Here is a 22,284-nt window from a genome sequence, read left to right on the forward strand (position 1 = left end):
CCGGGTCAACTCCTCCTGTGTCTGACCAGGAGTTGGGAGGTTTGGGAGGAACCCGGGCCCGCCCTCTACTCCGGGTTCCAGCCCAGGGCCCTGTGGAATGCAGCTGTTTAGAGTGCCTCCTGGAACAGCTGTGCAACAGTTACAACTCCCTGGGCTACTTCCCCATGGCCTCCTCCCAACACCTTCTTTATCCTCACCATAGGACCTTCCTCCTGGTGTCTGATCATGCTTGTACACCTCAGTCCTCCAACAGTCCGCGTTCTCACTCTCAGCTCCTAGCACCTTTTGCCCCCAGCTCCTTACACGCGCACCACACATTGAAGTGAGCTCCTTTTTAAACCCAGGTGCCCCGATTAACCTGCCTTAATTGATTCTAGCAGCTTCTTGATTGGCTGCAGGTGTTCTAATCAGCCTGTCATCTTAATTGTCTCCAGAAGGTTCCTGATTGTTCTGGAACCTTCCCTGTTACCTTACCCAGGGAAAAGGGACCTACTTAACCTGGGGCTAATATATCTGACTTCTAATACTCTTCTGTAGCCATCTGGCCCGACCTTGTCACACTATGTACTTTATTTCTAGTGTAATTTCCCATGCAGCAGGTAAAATACAGCAGAAAGTTGGAATGCTGTAATGCATAAACAAAAATCACATGCTTGGACAGTAAATTATCAACTCTCTTTGGTAGCTACAGACAGGAGTCTCAGAGTGAAATCCTTATCTGCTCAACATACAAATCATCAGAGAGGATACTTATTCAGTGGTTCTTTTATCTCTGATGGGATACTGTACTAAGATATCCTCTGGTAAAGTTAGAGAACTAATGTAACACAGTGCCTCCACTGAACACAGATGGGAAAGAAGTGTACAACCATGGCCACTCCACTGAACACTTGGGTCACCTCTAGAATGGATTACTGCAATACCATTTTACCCGAGGCTGCCCCTGAAGGCAATCTAGAAATTACAGTTGGTATAATATGCTATAGCCTGTGTGTTAAAGGGAACACATTTTGGGGATTACATCATACCAGTTCTCTGCACTGACTACCCATCTAGTAAGTGATAAACTTCAAGGATCTGGCCTTGTTCTTCAAATCCCTAATTGGGCTTGAGCCAACATATCTGAAGGATTGGCAAAGGCATTTAATGGGGGTACTAAGACTGACAGATCTTAGATCTATTCTCACTGATCTGAGGCCAGGGACTTCTCAGCAAGGCACCGATAGCTTTGGAATTCTCTGTCACCAGAGATCAAGTTAAACACAATAATTACCACCTTGGGGGCTAGAAGCAAGAGTTACCTTTTCCAGCAAGCCTTCTTCTGGGCGAGCGGGATTGCTGGGCTGCATGACCTAGGAATTGTGTCATCACGCTCTGGTTCTTCCAAAGCAAGCAGTTCAGATTTGTGAGACAGAGGGGTAAAGAGTTTTGTTCCTCTCTTTTAATGGATTTAAATCTTTTTTAATCCTAACTAAATGACAGTCAGATACATCACAGGGATGGGCTCTCTTTAAAAATGAAATCAGTCGTGATGATGATAAAATAGAATCTGTCAGGGTGGCAGAGCAGCAGTCACATGGTGTAGGGCAGATAATTTAACAGCCTAGCCGCCTGAACCCAATATAGGGAGGCAGAAATGGAATGCAAGCTTGGGTAGCAATATTTGGTGCAAGACAGGACAAGCCTAATGGATTAAGGAAATGTGATACGGAATCTTCCCATCAGAAATAATTATAATTAGCCTAGACGTTACAGTAATGTATGAATAATAACTAATTACAATAACCAGATAAACAGTGCTGCTACTGTTTTCAGAGCATAAGCAATAACATTCAGGGGAATGCAAAATCTAAAGTGTGAATTAATAGCCACCAACCACTAACACCCTCCTGTGCACATGAGACTAAAAGCAAATTATGAAGCTAAAATATACATGCTGCTGAAACACGGACTCTAATGTTCAAACTTTGTAAAAACTTTAGCAATCTGTCAAAAAGTTTTTAGGCAAAAACAAAAATTTGCAGAGACCAGCTCCAAATCTTCCAAATCCAAATTGAATACAGGAAAGGAGGTTAACCCAGAAACAAGAAAAGGGCAATGTTTGCCTCCCATCATAATTCACAAAAATATATGGTCCTTTTTATCCACTTCAGTGGCCATTACAAGAGTAAAAAACTATTTGAGTTATTTGCTCTAGTCTAAAAACTCAACTGGCCAAATTCTGATCTCAGTTCTGCATCTTCCTGCCTATTATTAATGGATGTAACAGGGCTGAATATAATCCAAAATCTGCTGTCATCTGGTAGCTGCCAAATACGAATGAAGCATTGGTGTTGCACAGCGCAACAGGGATACACAGGTGCACCCAAATGCAGAATGTGGCCCAGCATCTATTAATAGTCAGCAGACAGTTAAGTCTTTGTAGTTGTGATCTGATAAATAGATGTTAATGTACCATATAAATATGAAAACTCATTTATTTTTGAACCTATGAATATGAAAAGTTCACCTTCCCATAACCTCTTAGCAAACTAAAATAACACAGATTTTCTTTCAAAATATTCCTAGATTATGATTCCATGACTTAAAGAAGGAGAGAATCTGTTTGCCAGTTCTTAAAATATTAATAGTGAAATGCCAAGACTCATATTCTTATTGTGATGCATTTGTATCTCTCTGAGTAATTCCCATTGGCATTAATAAGAGTCACTTACGTAAAGCTCCTTGCATCAAGATAACATAATCCAAAGAATCTCATTATATAATGATGATTCTGGCTCTAGAAAAGGCAGTGTCCATTTTCCATCTCTTTCGGCTATAGTGCAGTACAGTGTTTAGGGCTCTCAGTGCACCAGTCTATAAAAATCAAATCAAATAAATAATTTTAACTCTCCCTCTCACATGGGGCCACATCCCTCTTGCCTCGCTCAGGCAAGTATTCCCACTGATTGAAGACTATGAGACTATTCTTGTGAGGAAAGCATGTAAGGGGCTTCTGAAGTATGTTCTAAATGTTGATGGTTCCCATTGGGGCTGACCGATTCCTGTCAGAAAGGAGAGATTCTGATGCTGATTCTCATTTACCTTTATGTTCCTTTAAACCTGTACCCAGTACTCCCACTTTCAGGCCTCTTTACACTGGCAGAACCACATGAAACGACCTTAGAGGAGAGTAAATGAGAATCCAGGCCTTCCACCTCTTTGTGGTCATTTTAACCACCTATGGATCTTTTGATACTGGCACAAGCCATAGAAATGGAATGAAGCCCAGCACTAATGAACTCAGCATCCATCAATGGCATTCCTGAAACCCAGGGGCAGGGCCTACAGGGTGCTAAACACCCCAGTGGAGATGCTGAGTGCCCTCAGATCTCAAGCATCCGACGAAGTGGGTATTCACCCACGAAAGCTTATGCTCCAATACATCTGCTAGTCTATAAGGTGCCACAGGACTCTTTGCCTCTTTTACGGATCCAGACGAACACGGCTACCCCTCTGATACTCAGATCTCAAGCAGCTTTCAGGAAGTGCTGTCAGGCTTGTCCTCATGCCTCCTCTTCTACCACAAGCTTTTCCTGCTCTCTGTCTGGTGCTGCATTGCCTGCCTAGACAGCAACAACTTGTTTCTAATTTCCCAGCAATTCTAGCTCTGATACAACAACAATGCCAAATCATTTGAGTCCAATTAAACCTCCAAAAGATGATTCAGAGTAAATTGAACTGTGGTTAATTTTGGTTCATTTTCACATATTCAACTCACACTTTCCAAGAATTTTTAGTCTGAGCTCCATCTGTAGGTTACCCACCCAGTACCAGTACAAGTCTGGTAAGTAAAATGAACTGAGGGATATGCCTGGGAGTTTTTTATTTATTTATTTTTCTTACAGCAGAAAATTAAGGCAGGAAAGAAATCTTTTTTTTTAAGTTTAAATTGATCTATTCATTACATCGACAGTAAGAAGCTCCAGATAACATATGAGCCAGAGGAAACTCCTTTAATTTGGTGGGCCAACTCCTGGATAAAAAAATTTGCTTAGGTCAAGGACAGGTTGGGAGAGATTTAAAAAAAAATCTTTTTATTTAATATCTTTTTAATAGGAGACTGAGCTGGTGTACAAATGAATAGCACTGGTCAAATGATCTTCTCCTTTATTTAGGCAGAGCCAAATTCTCCAGTCCTGGTTCTGGCAAGACTTCCATTGAATTCAACAGTAGTTTGACATAGTGAAAACTGAAAAAGGAGTACAGGAGTTGGACCTTAAGAATCACAAGATGACCAAAGTTCCTTATTTAATTAAATATGTCTAAATTCTACAATGTGTTCAAATATTCATAATCTTCATGAATGGCAAAACAATGTAATTAAAACCAAAAAACTCAGCTTTGAGACAATACAAAACTGGCACTGTGATGCCAGATTGTGCCATCATCAATTCTTATTGCTCCAGGTACCCTAAGTGTATTTAAAAGATCATAACAGTTACAGCCCAATTGCCACTGGGACTTCAGAGCAGGTGCACTCATCATCTAAACAGAAGCCTCCGTGAAAGCAATTCAAGTTGAAATTGCGACACGATTTTCAGAATGTGAAAGAGACCCATTGTGAACAATTACACATTCCAAAAATGCAAAATAAAAAGACATATTCCATCCATTGTTGTATGCAGTGTAATTGTAGCCAGGTCAGTCACAGGATATTAGAGAGACAAGGTGGGTGAGGTAATATCTTTTATTGGACCAGATTCTGTTGGTGAGAGATAAGCTTTTGGAATCCAAAGGCAAGTCATGCCTGACCAACCTGAATGCCTTCTATGATGAGATAACTGGCTCTGTGGATATGGGGAAAGCAGGGGATGTGATATACCTTGACTTTAGCAAAGCTTTTGATACAGTCTCCAACAGTATTCTTGCCAGCAAGTTAAAGAAGAATGGATTGGATGAATGGACTACAAGGTGGATAGAAAGCTGGCTAGATCGTCGGGCCCAACAGGTAGTGATCAATGGCTTGATGTCTAGTTGGCAGCGGGTTCTGCGGCCGGTTTTGTTCAACGTCTTCATTAATGATCTGGATATGGTATGGCTTGCACTCTCAGCAAGTTCACGGATGACACTAAGCTGGGGGGAGAGGCAAATACGTAGGAGGGTAGGGATAGGGTCCAGAGAAATTAGAGGATTGGGCAAAAAGAAATCTGAAGAGGTTCAAAACGGACAAGTGCAGAGTCCTGCACTTAGGATGGAAGAATCCCGTGCACTGCTACAGGCTGAGACCAACTGGCTAAGCAGCAGTTCTGCAGAAAAGGACCTGGGGATTACAGTGGACAAGAAGCTGGCAATGAGTGTATAGTGTGCCCTTGTTGTCAAGAAGGCTAACGACATATTGAACTGCGTTAGTAGGAGCATTGCCAGCAGATCGGGGGAAGTGATTATTCCCCTCTATTCAGCACTGGTGAGGCCACATCTGTCATATTATGTCCCATTTTGGGCCCTCCACTACAGAAAGATGTGGACAAATTGGAGAGAGTCCAGCGGAGGGCAACAAAAATGAATAGGGGGCTGGAGCACATAATTTATGAGGAGAGGCTGAGGGAACTGGGATTATTTAGTCTACAGAAGAGAAGAGTGAGGAGGGATTTGATAGCAGCCTTCAAATACCTGAAGGGGGGTTCCAAAGAGGATGGAGTTAGGCTTTTCTCAGTGGTGGCAGATGACAGAACAAGGAGCAATGGTCTCAAGTTGCAGTGGGGGAGGTCTAGGTTGGATATTAGGAAAAATTATTTCACTAGGAGAGTGGTGAAGCACTGGAATGAGTTACCTAGGGAGGTGGTGAAATCTCCATCCTGAGGGGTTTTTAAGGCCCAGCTTGACAAAGCCTTGGCTGGGATGATTTAGTTGGGGTTGGTCTCCTTTGAGCAAGGGGTTGGACTGGATGACTTTCTGAGGTCTCTTCCAACCCTAATCTTCTATGATGCTATGATTCTAGGTCTGGGAAATTTACTCAAAGTGTCACAGCTAAATACAAGATGGAACAGATGATTTAGCATAAGTAGTTAACACGTATTCCAAGGGACCATTCAAGTAGAAGTGGCCTATTAACACCCTCCAGTCACAGGGAGGAAAGGAATGGGGTGGGGAGAAAGCAGCTGCGGTGTTGTTAGTGGGTTATAGATTGTTGTAATCCAGTGTCTGTGGTCAGTCCATGATTTTCAGTGTCTATCAACATTATGAATTTAATCTATAGTGCACTAGCAATTCCCACTCCCAGCTGCTTCCCCCCTTACTTTCTTCCTTATGACGGGAAGGGTGTTAATAGACCCTCCCGGTGGGTGCTCAACCCCCCCCCCCGCCTCTTCTCTGCCTCTTCCAGCCCCTGCACTGCCCTCGCCCTGCCTCCATTCCACCCCTTCCGCAAAGTCCTCACCCCTTCCCGTCCCCATTCCACCCCCTTCCCCCAAATCCCCACCCCTGCCCCGCCTCTTCTCCGCCTCCTCCCCTGAGCGCGCCGTGTCCTCGCTCCTCCCCCTCCCTCCCCGAAAGTCCTAAGTGCTGCCAAACAGATGTTAGGCAGCGGGGGGCAGGAAGCGCTGGGAGGGAGTGGGAGGAGCGGGGACGCAGTGTGCTGGGGGCAGGGAGAAGGAGGCGAGGAGGGGGGAGCTTGGCTGCTGGTGGGTGCGGTGCACCCGCTAATTTTTCCCCATGGGTGCTTCAGTCCCGGAGCACCTATGGAGTCAGCGCCTATGCCACTTCTGCTTGAATGGTCCCTTGAAATGTGTGTTAACTATTTATCCTAAACAATCTGTTCCACCATGTATTTAGCTGTGACACTCTTAGTACTTTTCCTAGATCTGAAGAAGAGGCTGTGTAAACTAGAAGGCTTGTCTCTCCCCTCACCAGAAGTTGGTCCAATAAAAGTTATTACTTCACCCACGCTGCCTCTCTAATGTTAAAATTATATAATACATAGGTTGAGAAAAGAGTGTTTGTACATCTGGGTATAGAGCTTAGATTATTCACAAATACAAAGTTTGTTTTTAAAGTAGTAAGATACATAGAGTGCATAATCAGCATTAACCCAAACGTAGGTGAATGAATTTAAGAATACAGTTTAGATATTTAGCATCCATGCATTCAGGTACATTACTCATGAAAAAAGTTATACAGAGAGTTGGTGGCAGAAAGCAAAATATATCAGTGTCCCTCAGTAATTGAGAATTTCGGACAGGTTTCCATTTAGAGAAAAAACAGTCCATTAGCAAAGTATTTGAGTTACTTTCCCGACTGTACTTGTCATCGGCACTCACGCTCATCCCTCCTGATATTGCCGATGTCCGGTGATGTGTTCTATGGAGATGTCCCTTGACCACCTGATGGCGTCCGACACCATGAATTGCCTCATCACCGAGCATAGCGTTGACCGACTCCACATTCTCTCAGCATTTGCTCGTTACTGGGGTCCCATGCGCCCAGGGCTCCGACGATCAGCATGTGCGTTTGGACCTCGTAGCCCCTAGCTCTCAGGGTGTCGGCCAGAAGGGCATATTTCTCCAGCTTTCGAGATCGGGCATCATGGAAAGCTGGGGTCCTGTTCTCGAAGGGCACTGTGACGTCCACCATGATGATCTTCTTTCGGTCCTCACTGGTGATGACAATGTCTGGTCGCAGTTGGCTGTCTGTTCCAGGGAACCTTCTCCACAGGTGGCGGGATGGCTCTGACCAGGCAATCTTGGATGGCATTCTGTCGCGGCTTGCAGCTACACAAGACATGGGGTAGTGTATCGTTGGCATAGCTGCACTTCCTGCATTGCTTGTCCTGATTCTGGTGGCGGATGGCTCCGTTCAGCGGGACGCAGTTGAGCTGGGCCCAGTGGATGAACCTCCAGTTAGCAAATTAGGTGAAGCTGCCCCCAGGGAGGAAGTGGTTGCTGGTGTTCCACTTGCATCTCACCTCAAAGACCTTGCCCTGGTCCGGCTTCCGTTTCAGGTTTTCCACATATTGGCAGCAGATGGCATCCTTCAGGGTCCTCTCCAGTGTGGTTCTGGTTCTCGAAGTGATGACGGTGTGCTCCGTGTTCTTCACCTGTGGTTGATCTCCTGTGTGGGTGCAGTTGGGGTTAAGAAGCAGAACAATCTCTCCCCCAACCCCCCTTATATCCTGCACTGGCCAGATCTGCAGTGGAGAGCATAGACCCCTCCTAGAACCTGTATGGGTACTAGGGCCCAGATCCTCAAAGATGGCTCCTAACTTCCACTGAAATCAATGGAAACTAGGAACCTAAATACCTCTGAGAATCTGGGCCTAGGTGATTGAAAGGATGAAGCCATTGCTCCCAGCCTCTAGTCTCTGAAATCCAGAACTGGATGGAACTGCAAGGCCCAGCAAGGTTCCTCACACACCTACACCTCATAGCCATTCAGCAACTCCCCTGACCATGGGCAGAGACCATGACTCCATCCCACCTGAGTTTTGGGGGATGATGTTAGGGGAACAACGTCAGCCTAGTGGAATTCTTCTGATAGACGGAGGTTGCCAAAGAATTTCTCTCTCCCCTGTGGCTGCTGTGACGAGATTACTAAAGGCCTAGTGAAGTATTAACCTCAGGGGACACATCATGTGTGGAGTGAGAAGGATTGTGTTAGGAACAAGGGATGTAGGAGTTGAGGTCTGGTGAGCACAGCCGGCATCCAAATTAGGGAACAGAGGCAGGTGTCAGAGCTGGAGTCAACTGCTAAGTACCAAAGCCTTGGGGCTGAGCCAGAGTCCAGACCAGGAATCAAAGCCGAGGATTAGAACCAGGGTCAGATACCAAATGCCAGAGCCAGAGCCAGGATTGGTAGCCAATAGTCAGGAGCAAGGTGAATGGGCAGCAACTAGGGAGAGGCAAGGATCAGGAACAGAGCAGGAATCAGGAACAGGGTTGGATCAGGTTTGCAGCAGGAAGCAGGCAAGAGCAGGATCCAATATAGCAGCAGCAAGAAGTCTGCATGGTTCCTCACACAGTCCACCCAGCTCACTTCCTAGCTTAAGTACCAGGTGTGCACCAGTCAGGTAGCTGCAGGCCTTAGGTACGTCAATAGAACTTCCTGTGGGAACTGACTTTCCAGTGAGATGCTGCTTCACCCATCTCGTTTGAGGGAGCCCAGGGAACGTCAGTGAGCCAGGGCCCCCACAGTCCTAGGTTCTAGCCATGCACCCTTGGATCCTTACATCATGATCTATATGTGAACTTTTGACCCTGGCACCTCCATCCTCCCAAACAGCTCTTCACCTCATGGAGAAAATGCCTGTTCCCATTGCTCCCCACACCTCTTTATCGGGCACACCCTTTTTCAGAATTACTTGGCCCAGCATACAATCAATTTTTGAGGCAGTAAAGGACCAACATGGGCCCAAGATTTGGCTCTGGATATGACAAATTACGCCTTTTTGAGTTGGTGCTGACAGGTACAATATTGTTGAAAGCCACACAAAAATCTCCATTTGTGTCTATAGTTCCTATCAACTATTCACAATGCCATAGGAAGCCAGGATTGAAAGCCACAGGAAGGAGCAGCATAGTAAATGGAGTGTAATCAATTTATCCTAAAGTTCATTTTAGTTTATATACCAGCTAACTGGGACAATATGCAGAACTGAAAGTTATGGGCACATACTTAGATTCCTGACTGCAATAAATTTGTAATTTTATTACAGTAATATATCTGTCATAACAGTACCTTGCCTGCAGCTATTGCACCTTGTGCTGTGATCCCATCAGATATTAAAAGCTAAGCAGGGTTGGGGTAGTAAAGTAGTCAGGGGAATTTTTTTTTGAATACTTTGGTACTGCAAGAATATCTCTAGGCCAGTGATTCAGTAGATGGCTCTCTTTTCTCGGAGTTAGTACTGACCCAATGCCCCAATTGCATGTTAAAGGGCACTTTTGCGCAGGTGTTTCTGCTGTTTGGATGATATGCCTGGCAGAGGTCCTGGTCACTTGTTTCTCACCTGAAGAGTGTAATATTTATAGGCATGGATGGACCATTTCTTTCAAGTGCATGCAAACCACGATGCCCCCCTTCCACCTCCAGAAACATTGTGTTGGGGGCTAGAATTCAGTCTTCCACAAATATGGACCCCTTCTTTTCCCTGCCCACATTGCTCTTTGTAGGCTTCTGAAAGGTAGAGGATAAACAGACCCAAGAATGTTCCTTTAAAATGAAGAATATGTTTTCCAAGAGGTGTCAGCTGCATCTTTTAAGGGGAAAAAGAGGAAAGAAAAGCCACTGGGAGATACAGTAGGATGAAGTTTTACTTTTGGGCCCAGCAAAACCCAAGGCCCTGGGCTCCCTATTTCAAGGGAACAAGAAATATAAAGGAAAACTCAGCTGCCATTTAAAAAATAAATAAAAGTTTAGCACCTTTTCTTATGAAGAACCTTGAAAATGTAAATTGATGCAAACTGTTCACCAGGCTCAACTGGAACCAGAGGAGAGCCATGGGGAGACATTTCTGATGTATCATGCATCAGTTAAGTTTTATGTGAATCCAGAGAATCATCTCACTAACCCACCCTAACATAAACTCAGTAGCTCAGTAGCAGCATTGTGCAAAGAGAGCAATGTGACCATGTAACCAGAAACTAGATATGTTACAGGATGGGGTAGTGGTTAAAAAAATGTTTCTCATGCTTGCCCATGAAAGTCAAGATTGTCTCTGACCAGATGAGTTAAGATTCAAATCTTAACTCCATTTTAAACCATGTTTACAACACACAAGTCACAATTGTATTTTAAAAACACTCATCCCTCCAAAATCATAGTCCCGTGTTTAAATCTGAACATCTAAAATGACATGTGTCCCTAAATCTCCAAAACCTCAATTGATATGCAAGAAGTTTACAAAATCATCAAGCAAAAAACCACAGGCATGGATCACATTATAGCAAAACAAAAGGAGCCAGCTAAGCAAACAATGCAATTGCAGGATTCTATTCTTATTTCAACTTATTTAGGTCTCAAACTTCACCCACCTTAGAACTCATACTCTAGATCCAAACAGATTTTTTTTTTAAATCACCATTCAGACACCTAGTTATTAAAAAGGATACAATTTATATAAGGTCTAGATTTTTTAAAAAGGGATGCCATGTTGACATTATTGCTGGCAGACAAAAAAAACATGTTAATTTCAAGTTCCAATAGCAACTTAGGGGAAAATTTATGATCCTGCTCCAAACTGAAGTCAATGACAATTTTGCCATTGTCTTCAGTCTGGAGAAAGTATGACCCTATGTGTCCCAAACAGAAAAAGAACAGAAGATATTAGGGAAGCTATTTTTATTGTGGAACCTCCCTGACCATGGTACAACAACTAAAAATATCAGAACAATAAAATGTACTTTACAATGGAAGTGGGATTAAACAATGTATTACAGAAGTTAGGGCTTATCTATACCAGTGGTTCTCAAAGCTGGTCCGCTGCTTGTTCAGGGAAAGCCCCTGGTGGGCCGGACCAGTTTGTTTACCTGCCGCGTCCACAGGTTCAGCCGATCACAGCTCCCACTGGCTGCGGTTCACCGCTCCAGGCCAATGGGGGTTGCGGGAAGCAGCGCGGGCCAAGGGACATGCTGGGTCCCTTCTTGCAGCCCCAGTCCGCAGGTTCAGCTGATTGCAGCTCCCACTGGCCGCGGTTCCCCACTCCAGGCCAATGGGGGTTGTGGGAAGCAGCATGGGACGAGGGATGTGCTGGCCGCTGCTTCCTGCAGCCCCATTGGCCTGGAGTGGTGAACCGCGGCCAGTGGGAGCTGCAATCAGCTGAACCTGCGGACTCGGCAGGTAAACAAACCAGCCCAGCCTGCCAGGGAGCCTACCCTGGCGGGCCACATGCCAAAGGTTGCCGATCCCTGACCTAGACAAATTGGAGGATTGGGCCAAAAGAAATCTGATGAAGTTCAAAAAGGACAAGTGCAGAGTCCTGCACTTAGGATGGAAGAATCCCATGCACTGCTAAAGACTGGGGACCGACTGGCTAAGCAGCAGTTCTGCAGAAAAGGACTTGGGGATTACAGTGGACAAGAAGCTATGAGTCAACAGAGTGCGTTTGTTGCCAAGAAGGCTAACGGCATATTGGGCTGCATTAGTAGGAGCATTGCCAGCAGATTGAGGGACGTGATTATTCCCCTCTAGTCGGCACTGGTGAGGCCACATCTGGCATATAGTGTCCTGTTTTGGGTCCCCCACCACAGAAAGGATGTGGACAAATTGGAGAGAGTCCAGTGGAGGGCAAGGAAAATGATTAGGGGGCTGGAGCACATGACTTGTGAGGAGAGGCTGAGGAAACTGGGCTTATTTAGTCTGCGGAAGAGAAGAGTGAAGGGGGATTTGATAGCAGCCTTCAACTACCTGAAGCGGGGTTCCAAAGAGGATGGAGTTAGGCTGTTCTCAGTAGTGGCAGATGACAGAACGAGGAGTAATGGTTTCACGTTGAAGTGGGGGAGGTCTAGGTTGGATATTAGGAAAAATTATTTCACGAGGAGGGTGGTGAAGCACTGGAATGGGTTACCGAGGGAGGTGGTGACATCTCCATCCTCAGAGGTTTTTAAGGCCCAGCTTGACAAAGCCCTGACTGGGATGATTTAGTTGGGGTTGGTCCTGCTTTGAGCAGGGGGTTGGACTAGATGACCTTCTGACGTCTCTTCGAACCCTAATCTTCTATGATAAACAAATACGTATTATCAGGTAGATTTATGCAGCTCTTTGTTAAAAGCATTGAAGAGATTTGCAACAATAGTTATGCTTTTTGGGTGCCTAACTATACAGAAATCCCACATTTTAAAAACACCACATTCCAAAGACCACACATTTGTGCACCCATGAGCTCATGCACAAACACTCGCTAAACAGACACATCACACACGTTCTGATGATGATAAAAACCGTAGGTTCTAAGTTCAAGTCACTTTCTGCATCTAAGGCTACTCAATGCAATAAAATTGACAAACAACAGTGAATGTGAATTTACAGATTACTAGAGACCCCTGCGCAAACTTCTTTTTATAACAGGCACAATATGAGCAGCAGCTCTGCCTATGTGCCTCAGACCTGAACTGGAGGGACCACATCCAGTAGTGACAGAAAAGATCTGCTTCCATGCCCAGTTCAGTTCTTGGCCTTTCTGATGCATTTGCCAAGAAGTGGTGCCAATCATGCCAGCTGAGAGGTGGTTTTATGAGTGAAAACTTGCTCACTAGGAACATGATTGAGACTCACTAAATCATTTTACATAAGCCACAGAACATCCAGTACAAAAATACACCACTTTTAATCACTACTTACCTGAGCCACATTCAAACTAGGGACCTAGAGATAAGCAGTACCCCAGCACCTACTAGTCTCATTTCACTTAGGGCTAGAGGGTGCTTTTGGCACTTAACCTGGAGTAAGGAGTAGTGTGCAGTGGGGCTGTCCCAGCAGGAACCCCAAGAAGACTAGTGTCTCAAAAAGTCACAATTCCTCCTCCAAGTGCCACCCTTCTTGGTCCTGGAGAGACATAATTCACTAGACCATGGCAGGGTGCAGCTTATTTCCTTGTGTGCACTCAGCCATCCTCCATGTCTGTGTATAAAAGGAGTGACCTCTGGTCACAAAGCCACGGCAGTACCCACTCCCTGCCTCCTCCTCACCCATCCGCTCCCCATGGGGAGCGTCCAAAGCTCTCTGCACTGCACACGGACCCAATCTCTGGGTGTCCTAACACAGCCACACAGTGAGACAGTGACCTTACTTTCCCACACTCTCCTGTGTGGCTGCACCAGGGCTGGTTACAAACTAGCCCTTTAAAAAGTGGCTGTTGATGGATCTCTGCGCTCATATTTTTATGTTTGTGAGTATTGCACAATTTTTTAATGATAAGAACAGGCAATTATTTGAAGTTAAGGAGTAGAGCTTTATAATAAGAGTCAACACATCAGATTCAGGTCTGATGGCCATGCCTTCAGTTTAGGATGGGATAAGCAATCTTTTAGAAGCACCATTCTAAATTTTTCTTTCACACCAAAATCAATTAGTGCCTGTAATAGGGATTGGTTTAAGCACTCCCCAATTGTTTTCATTATGGATATTTTCTCATTTGTCGTGAAGCAAGACTATCATACGGTGAAAATCATGGTTTTACTGCTTCCGGACAAAGATAAGAAGCCAATGAGGAACACAAACTACCAACTTCCCTTATGCTGTCAGATGGCTGGGATAACATCTCGGGTCCCCCAGAAACAAACCTTAACAGGTGCTTTTGGAAAAGGAAGATCCTGAGGCGTTGAGGTCGTGAATGATGCAGCTGTTGTCCAGTGACCAGCTGGATCTTTGGAAGGTGCTTTTCAGTTTCAGCTACAGTTCATAGGGAAGATTTTCCCTCAGGAAGTGCATTCTCTAACATCAAAGGCTTTTGAACATGTGGGATTTTAAGGAAACTGCTTGAATTGCTTCTTTCAAAAGTGGTCTCTCCTCATCATCTCCTCACTATATCAATCCTGAGCATCCTGAATGGAATCTAAAGTCTTATTCCTGGATGTCTTTGTGCACTGACTCCCTACACTGCATTGTTACAAAATACATTTCTTTGTCCGTCGCATCCCTTTCTGGCTTCTGGTACCTAGGGACAGGTGGCACATTACTACGTGGAGAGAGCTGCTGGAAACAGCCCCCCCCCCGGTATAGGTTTAATGGCAGCAATACTATATGAAGACAGATTTATTAACACTTTTTCCACTTTATTCAGCATAGCATAAGGTTACAGTGGCTGTAGCTTCTGTGCTGTTCCAAATTCACATTGTTCCCTAGCACAACTCTGCCCAGCACAGACATTAATTGCAGCATGTGCACTCCTCTAGGGTTCTCTCATGCTCTCTTTCACGCCTACCAACTTCGTCAACCTGAGCAGAGATGTAGCAATTCCCTCCCATATAGCAGTGAGTGGTAACCAGTGTCTAGAGCATAGGTCCGAGGAGAGACGCAAAACTCAAGCACTAACCTGGGTTTTATTCCAACCTCTGAAACAATCTTAAGTCAATGAAAATAATCTGGAGCCACCCATATTACAAAGCAGGAAAAAGAAAAACATAGGAAACATCTCCTCCACCCCCTTTTTCCTTGTTCTGTAGTCTTAGACATCTCCCATTGTCTTTGCTCCAGCAGCTTTTCATGAGTCTTCAAGGTTTTGAGTTATTCAGAAAGCACTGACAGAGGCAGGAGACTTCATCAATATCAAATCCTCCCAATTACTCCTGTAAGTATCAGTGACATTTCAGAAATCCTTGAGATGCCAACCCGGCCAAAAAGACCTCAGCAGAAAGACTGAGAGTTGAAGTTAGGCCATCCAATGTGCAGAGTTCTCCAAAACGCCTTGGCACTGATAATTGCATCTGGAATCTAAACTGGGAGTGTTATGAATGCTACTAGTGAGGACAAAGACAGAATAATACAAAGTGACCTATCTATTTTCTTCCATGGAACATACCACAATCAATGAATATAATATTCCTTTAATTCAGGTATTTGCTCTAAGAATAAAATCTTCCTCTCTGCTTGGTATTTTCTCTTATAAATTAACTTCTCTCTCTTTTTTTTATTAAGTACATAACAAGTGAAGGTTTACACCATGGAAAGGGTAGTAGCTTTACATTGTTGCAGCAATTTCCTTTCATGCTTCCATACCAACTCTGCTCTAGAATACAGAAAATCATTGATGGCTAATCGTTTATTTAGTAAGAGATGGGGCTTTTCTTTAGCTTAAGGGAAATTTCACCCAGAGGCCAACTCAAAAAGCATCAGTCCCTTTATTAACGAATGCCCAGTCCCTGTACTGATACAAAGGAATGTGGAGTGCATACTTATGTCGAGGACACCACAGCTCTCATGAGCACAGGGACTGCTCCTTTATAGTGTTCCCAGACTCATCCCCTCCCTGCCCCTTTTGGGGTGGTTAAAAAGGCAGAGCCACTGTGGGATAGGACAGTGTATGCTGCAGCCCCTGACAGGAGTAGTCATGAATATAGCCCCTTGCACAAATGGGAGCTCCATCCCAGTTAATTGAAAACTGCACCACATTCACTCCAGGCCTCTGCCTATCAGTCACAATCTGGCCCCTTATGGAGGACATCGTATGCTGATCACAGTCTCAGTCAGACGTAACAAATCTGCAACCTGCCTCTGTACATCTTGGTGCATACATCACACTGACCATGGCTTAGATAGTACTTAACATTATTACTGAGCAGCTCTCTACCCCTTCGAGCCATACTCCTGGATGAAAGACACTGATTCAGGCTGTCCAGAAGATAAAGAAGGGACCTGCTAAAAGGAAAATCTTGTAAATGAACGATCCCACCAACTATTAGCTGTTAACTTGTCCTTGGGTTGCAACTGCCTGTTACTGAGGTGTCTCTGGTGTTTTCCAATAGAAAATTGACTTGAGAAGAAACAGACCTTGTTGTGTTGCCAGCCTGCTGACATTATTTGCTATTAAATGTCTTTGCTACTAACCACTTATTACTACTCCTTTCAGAAGTCCTCTGTATGCCCCTTGGCCCATCAACAATGGATTTTCCTGTCACTGCCACACGGTCTTCATTGTTGTGGCCTAAATTAAACCCTGACCTAGGTGGGTGCAAGTCCACTGACGCAGCTAGTTGAATCAGGGCTGAATTTGACCCATCTTCATGCTGAACTCTACCCTTCTATGTTACAAGGGATTCTGGCTCCTATGTCCGCCCAAGTTAGAAGGCACATGAAGGGAAAAGTTACCTGAAAAGCTGTCATGATTTTTACACACCAGCTGCTTCTTCTCACGTTCCTTTAGGAGAGGCGGTTCTGACAGCATAGAAGCAAAGACTTTGGAGTTGCCTCAAAAACTCTCATTGGGCCAAGCTCTGTGAGGAAACGCATCTGAGATAGTCCAGATTTCCGCCCAGACATGGAAATCTAATCTGCTCCCCACTCACACTTCTCTCCACTTCCCCCTACAGCAGCACTAAGAACACCACTGGTTTAGCTGCTGGTTTCCTATTAGCTCCCCAAGTGCCCTCTTTTTCAGTTAGCACCTCCAGAGCAAAAAGCAACGGCGAACGCTGCTCCAAATGCCATTAACTACTATGGGTTTTGCTGGTCTCAGTGAGAAGGTAACATGCCATATACATACTGGCTCTTCCTTAACTCTGCCCCATCTTCTATAGAGATTTGTAGAGTTTAAACCCCAAAGGGACCATTAGTTTCTCTAGTCTGTCCTCCTGTATATCACAGGCCATTACATTTTACCCAGCTACCCCTTTATTGAGCCCCATAACTTGGGTGTGGAAGAAGCATATCTTCCAGAAAGGTTTCCAGTCTTGATTTAAAGACATCAAGAGAGGGCGAATCCATCACTTCCCTTGGTACCTTGTTCCATTGGTTAACTACCCTCACTGTTAAAATTGTGCCTAACTTCTAATTTGAATTCATCTGGCTTCAGCTTCCAGCTACTGGTTCTTGTTATGTGTTTCACTGCTAAATTAAAGAGCCCTTGAGTGCATGGGATTTTCTTCCTGTGAAGTACTTAACCACTGTAATCAAGTCACCTCTCAATCTTCTTTTTGATAAGCTAAACAGATTGAGCTCTTTAGGTCTCTCTCTAAGAGTACGTCTACCCAGGGATAAAAGCCTCGCGGCATGGCCAGGCTGGCCCGTGTCAGCTGACTTGGTCTCGCAAGGCTCAAGCTGCAGGGCTAAAAATTGCCGAGTGACATTTTGGCTTGGGCTGGAGCCCAAGCATCTACACGACAATTTTTCATGGCTCTTCCTCTCCAGTTTTCCAACAGCCCTTTTAAAATGTGTACACTAGAACAGGATGCAGTATTCCAATACTTGTCTCACCCATACTGTAAACAGAGGTAAAAATCTCGTCCCTCTCCTATTCACCATTCTCCTGTTTATACACCCACGGATCACATTAACCCTTCTTGCTACAGCATTTGCACAAGGAGCTCACCTTCAATTGCTTGTCCACTAGGACCTCTAAATCCTTTTCATAGTCACTGTTGTCCAGGATACAACCTGTGGGTATGGCCTGCACAACTTGTTCCTGGATGTGGAACTTTACATTTGGCTGTATTAAAATGCATTTTGTTTGAATGGGCCCAAACAATACAGATTTCTCCATTTGACTGTCCTGGTATCATCATTAATATTCACCACTCCACTACTCTTTGTATCATCTGTACATTTGACAGCTTTGCCACTGAACCAGGATGGGCTTTCAGTCAAAGTTGTCCTCTTTCTTGATTGTGGAATTGTGGCCATCAAATAAACTCTTCTTAAAGAATTCCCAATTTTTATTTACATTTTTCTGTCTAATTTTTTCTCTTAATTGATTTTGTTCATAGTTTTCCTCAGCATTGGGGAATTAGCCCTTGAGGCACCAAGTAGATATATTACTGGTTGGACTGTCCTCTGCTTTCCCATATTGAATGTAATCAGGTCACGATCAGTAGTCGCTAGGCCAGGGCCCTTATGGTGAGGATATATTAAGTAGCAGCTTTGATGGCTACATGTAGGTGGTGGTGGTGGGTAGCTTCTGTGCCGCAAAGGGGAGCACAGAGGCCAAACAGAGGAAGTAGAACTGGAAAAAACAGATTCTTCTCCTCAGCTATAGCTATTTATTTATAAAAAGATGCCAGTATTAAAAACTCAAGAATATTCATGTAAACAGGACAATCCACCAAAGAAAGGAGTCTCGCCCAGCAACACAACAAATAGACATCCAGGGAGGCCTGCCACCGAGCCCTCTATGTGCCCATGATGGTCAGACCTGTGAATTCCACCGAGAATGCTCTCCTTTGTCTAGAGACTGTTCGCTCAGTCATCTCAGCTCCCCTCCGCTGTTGTGGCTGATCACAGCGAGAGAGATGGTCTTCCAAACTATGCAGGGCTTTATGGGCCACCATCACCCTGAACTGCATGTGAAGTGAATAAAAACCAGTGCAGTTTCAGTGGCGCTGATGTAACATGCTCTCTCTAGTCAGCACTGCTAAAAGGGGAGAAAATGCTGCATCTGAATAAAGTAGAAAGAAAAGGTGTACTTGTGGCACCTTAGAGACTAACCAATTTATTTGAGCATGAGCTTTCGTGAGCTACAGCTCACTACAGCTCACGAAAGCTCTTGCTCAAATAAATTGGTTAGTCTCTAAGGTGCCACAAGTACTCCTTTTCTTTTTGCGAATACAGACTAACACGGCTGTTACTCTGAAACCTGAATAAAGTATGGGTAGCAATGGACACAGCAGCAGCTGAGCAGAGAAGCATTTCACATGCTTTCTCCACTTCACCCATTAACTATTTTTAATTTTTAAGCAAGTTATTACAGCTATTATAATATTATAAATATTACATTACTCACTCAAAAAGATTAAATGGTCTCCAATAGGTGAACATATGCCTGTTATTGTCACATTGGGAGCTCTTTATGATCTGCTACCCCACTTCCCTATCCTCATCAGTGCTGCCTAAGGAACCCATCCTGCCAGCTGCGGAGTACAGCCAACTCCTACTGATTTTAATGGGAGTTGAGGGAGCTTAGCACCTGGCAGGATCAGGCCCGAAATGTGCCCAGTTTAGAAAAGAATGCAGCTGACTGCTATGGCATGGAAGCCTTTTAGAGGAGACTTCTACTGTTCTATGTGATGCCTTCTCATTCTGTTCCCTACTGAGGTCTCAAGTCTTGAAATCAAGTTGCATAATTACAGTACATTTATTTACACTGTAAACATTGTGGGGCAGGGACTGTCTTTTCATTCTGTGTTTGTACAGAGCCTAGCACAATAGGGTCCCTGTCTGTGACTGGGTCTCTGAAGTGTTACCACAATACAAATGAATACACTACTACTAATAATAGTAATGACAGTCTCTCTCCTTAGGTGAAGCCAATTATGGAACAAAAGGAATTGCCACATTTGACTTCCACAGTAGTACTAAAACATGATCTAGCTGGGGAAGGGATGAGTATTTTCTTAACCTTTCTTTAAAACGATGTATTTATTATTTGTATTGTTCTAGCATGTAAGAACCCCAACCAAAGAAAAAGGCCCCAGTGTACTAGGTGCTGTACAAATGGATAAAAAATAAAAATAACTATCCCTACTCCAGAGAACTCCTAAGACATCCCTGTACATAGGCAAAACTACAGGAATTGACCAGTTTTCAGAGTAGCAGCTGTGTTAGTCTGTATTCGCAAAAAGAAAAGGAGTACTAGTGGCACCTTAGAGACTAACCAATTTATTTGAGCATAAGCTTTCATGAGCTACAGTTTTTTTTCCACTGAATGCATCCAATGAAGTGAGCTGTAGCTCACGAAAGCTTATGCTCAAATAAATTGGTTAGTCTCTCAGGTGCCACTAGTACTCCTTTTCTTTTTAGGAATTGACCAGTGATTAATAACATTTTCTAGCAGAAGAGGAAGTCATTTGTACTGGGCCCATCGAAACAGACAAGTGTGCATCCATATAGGCATATATATTCTGGGGGTCCGGAGGGAGTTTTGCCATTCACTTCAGTAGAAGCAAGATAACACCCCACGTCTCCCCTTTTCTGTTGTGAAAAATATTTCTGACAAACTGTTCGTAATTCTTTCACCTAATGCTTTAGACAGTAGCCGTGTACATAGGAGCTGCTCCTATAGCCACGTGTTTCAGGGGCTAGGGAAGGAGGTCAGGAAGCTGAGCAATTTTCAAGAAGCCACCTGCTGCAACAGCACATTTGCAGCGCAGATAGGGTGAAGACTGGTTTATGCAGACTTCCTCACTATTATCGGCCTTCTCCTCTGCCCCCTTAAATATGATGCCCCATTCCTATCTTGGGAAACAGTGGGGTTAATCCTTTTTGGTCTTCATTTATTTCCTGACAAGCATGTTAACAAGTCTTGTGGACACATTCCTTCCTTATAATTTCAGCCACCGAATGTTCTGCTTCCAAGTATTTGTCTCTTCCTCCATGCAGCATAGAGTCAATACAGAAACAGCCCAGACAAAAACAATTGTATTATCATTGAACAGAACTCCGTTATCTATTTGATGGAAGTTATCAATCCTGGAGTTGAAGGATTTTACAGAACAAACAGAAAAGAATGTATATAAGACTGAAGGATAAGGAGACAAAACAACAGCTTTTCAATCAAGAGTGACATGCCATAGGCTTTAGGAAATAACAAGTTCAATAGCCAGTTGATAAACAGCTTGCTACCAGAAAGCATGTTCAGAATGGCAGCAAATCACCACATATATAAGTAGGGTGACCAGATGTCCCAATTTCATAGGGACAGTCCCGATTTTTGGGTCTTTTTCTTATATAGGCTCCTATTACCCCCCACCTCCTGTCCCAATTTTTCACACTTGCCGTCTGGTCACCCCATATATAAGCCTAGAATAAACTATTCCACACACAGCTCAATATCGCCACATATGTCATGCCCTCTCTATACATATATAACGACTTGATTCTGCTACCCAAATTCACACCGACCAGCTCCTTAATATGGATCTGATCTAAAGTCCATTCAAGTCAAGGAGAGTCTTTTCATCGACTTCTATGGACTCTGAATCAGACCCTACAAGAGTAGTCCCATTGATTTCAATAGGAACATTCATATAGGTCTTGAGTCGGCAAAGCACTTTAGCTTGTGTTTAACTTTAAGCCTATGAGTAGTTCCATTGGGTTCAATGGTACTTTTCACAGGTTTAAAGTTAAGTACATTCTAAACCACTTTTCTGGATCAAGGCATAAGTAAAGTACTTCTCCACATAAATAAAGGTGAGAGAATCAGACCGTAAATGTGAACTACACAGGTTTGTTGTTGTTTTTTAAGATTTGGCTTTAACCACTGTAATTTTGTAATCATTGTAAATTCACCGAGAGCACATATTTTAAAGAAATGCATATAAGTGAATAAATAGATAATATAATAACTAAATGTTCTATGGAATAAAAGGGACACTGTCAAGTTAAATTTGATTGCAGAATTTAGGTTTTATAAAAGTTGTTAATCAGAAATGTGCCCACGATTTTTTGATTTCAGCAGAAACTTTTTAAACATTCTCCACAAGTGTCTGAAATCCAAATACTGTAGCTTTGAGCCTAATACACAAGAATCCGTAGAATGGAAACAGAAAAGTGAAACAGACTGGAGTATTCATTGTCCAAGCTGAGAGAAATTCAAAAATTAAACAAACAATTATAGAGTGAAAAGTCAATGAGACGTGTAACAGTCCTTCAGTTTGAATAACTTGC

At 43.8% G+C, this 22,284-nt stretch overlaps 1 protein-coding gene across 1 annotated transcript in view; it reads right to left on the reverse strand.

Moving 5' to 3' along the window:
- FOXN3 (forkhead box N3) overlaps positions 1-22,284 on the reverse strand; it is a 306,146-nt gene that overhangs the window by 239,967 nt on the left and 43,895 nt on the right. The window lies entirely within an intron of this gene.

Source organism: Lepidochelys olivacea, assembly GCF_965140295.1.
Source record: "Lepidochelys olivacea isolate rLepOli2 genome assembly, chromosome: 6".
In the NCBI taxonomy this organism is placed as follows: Eukaryota; Metazoa; Chordata; order Testudines; family Cheloniidae; genus Lepidochelys; species Lepidochelys olivacea.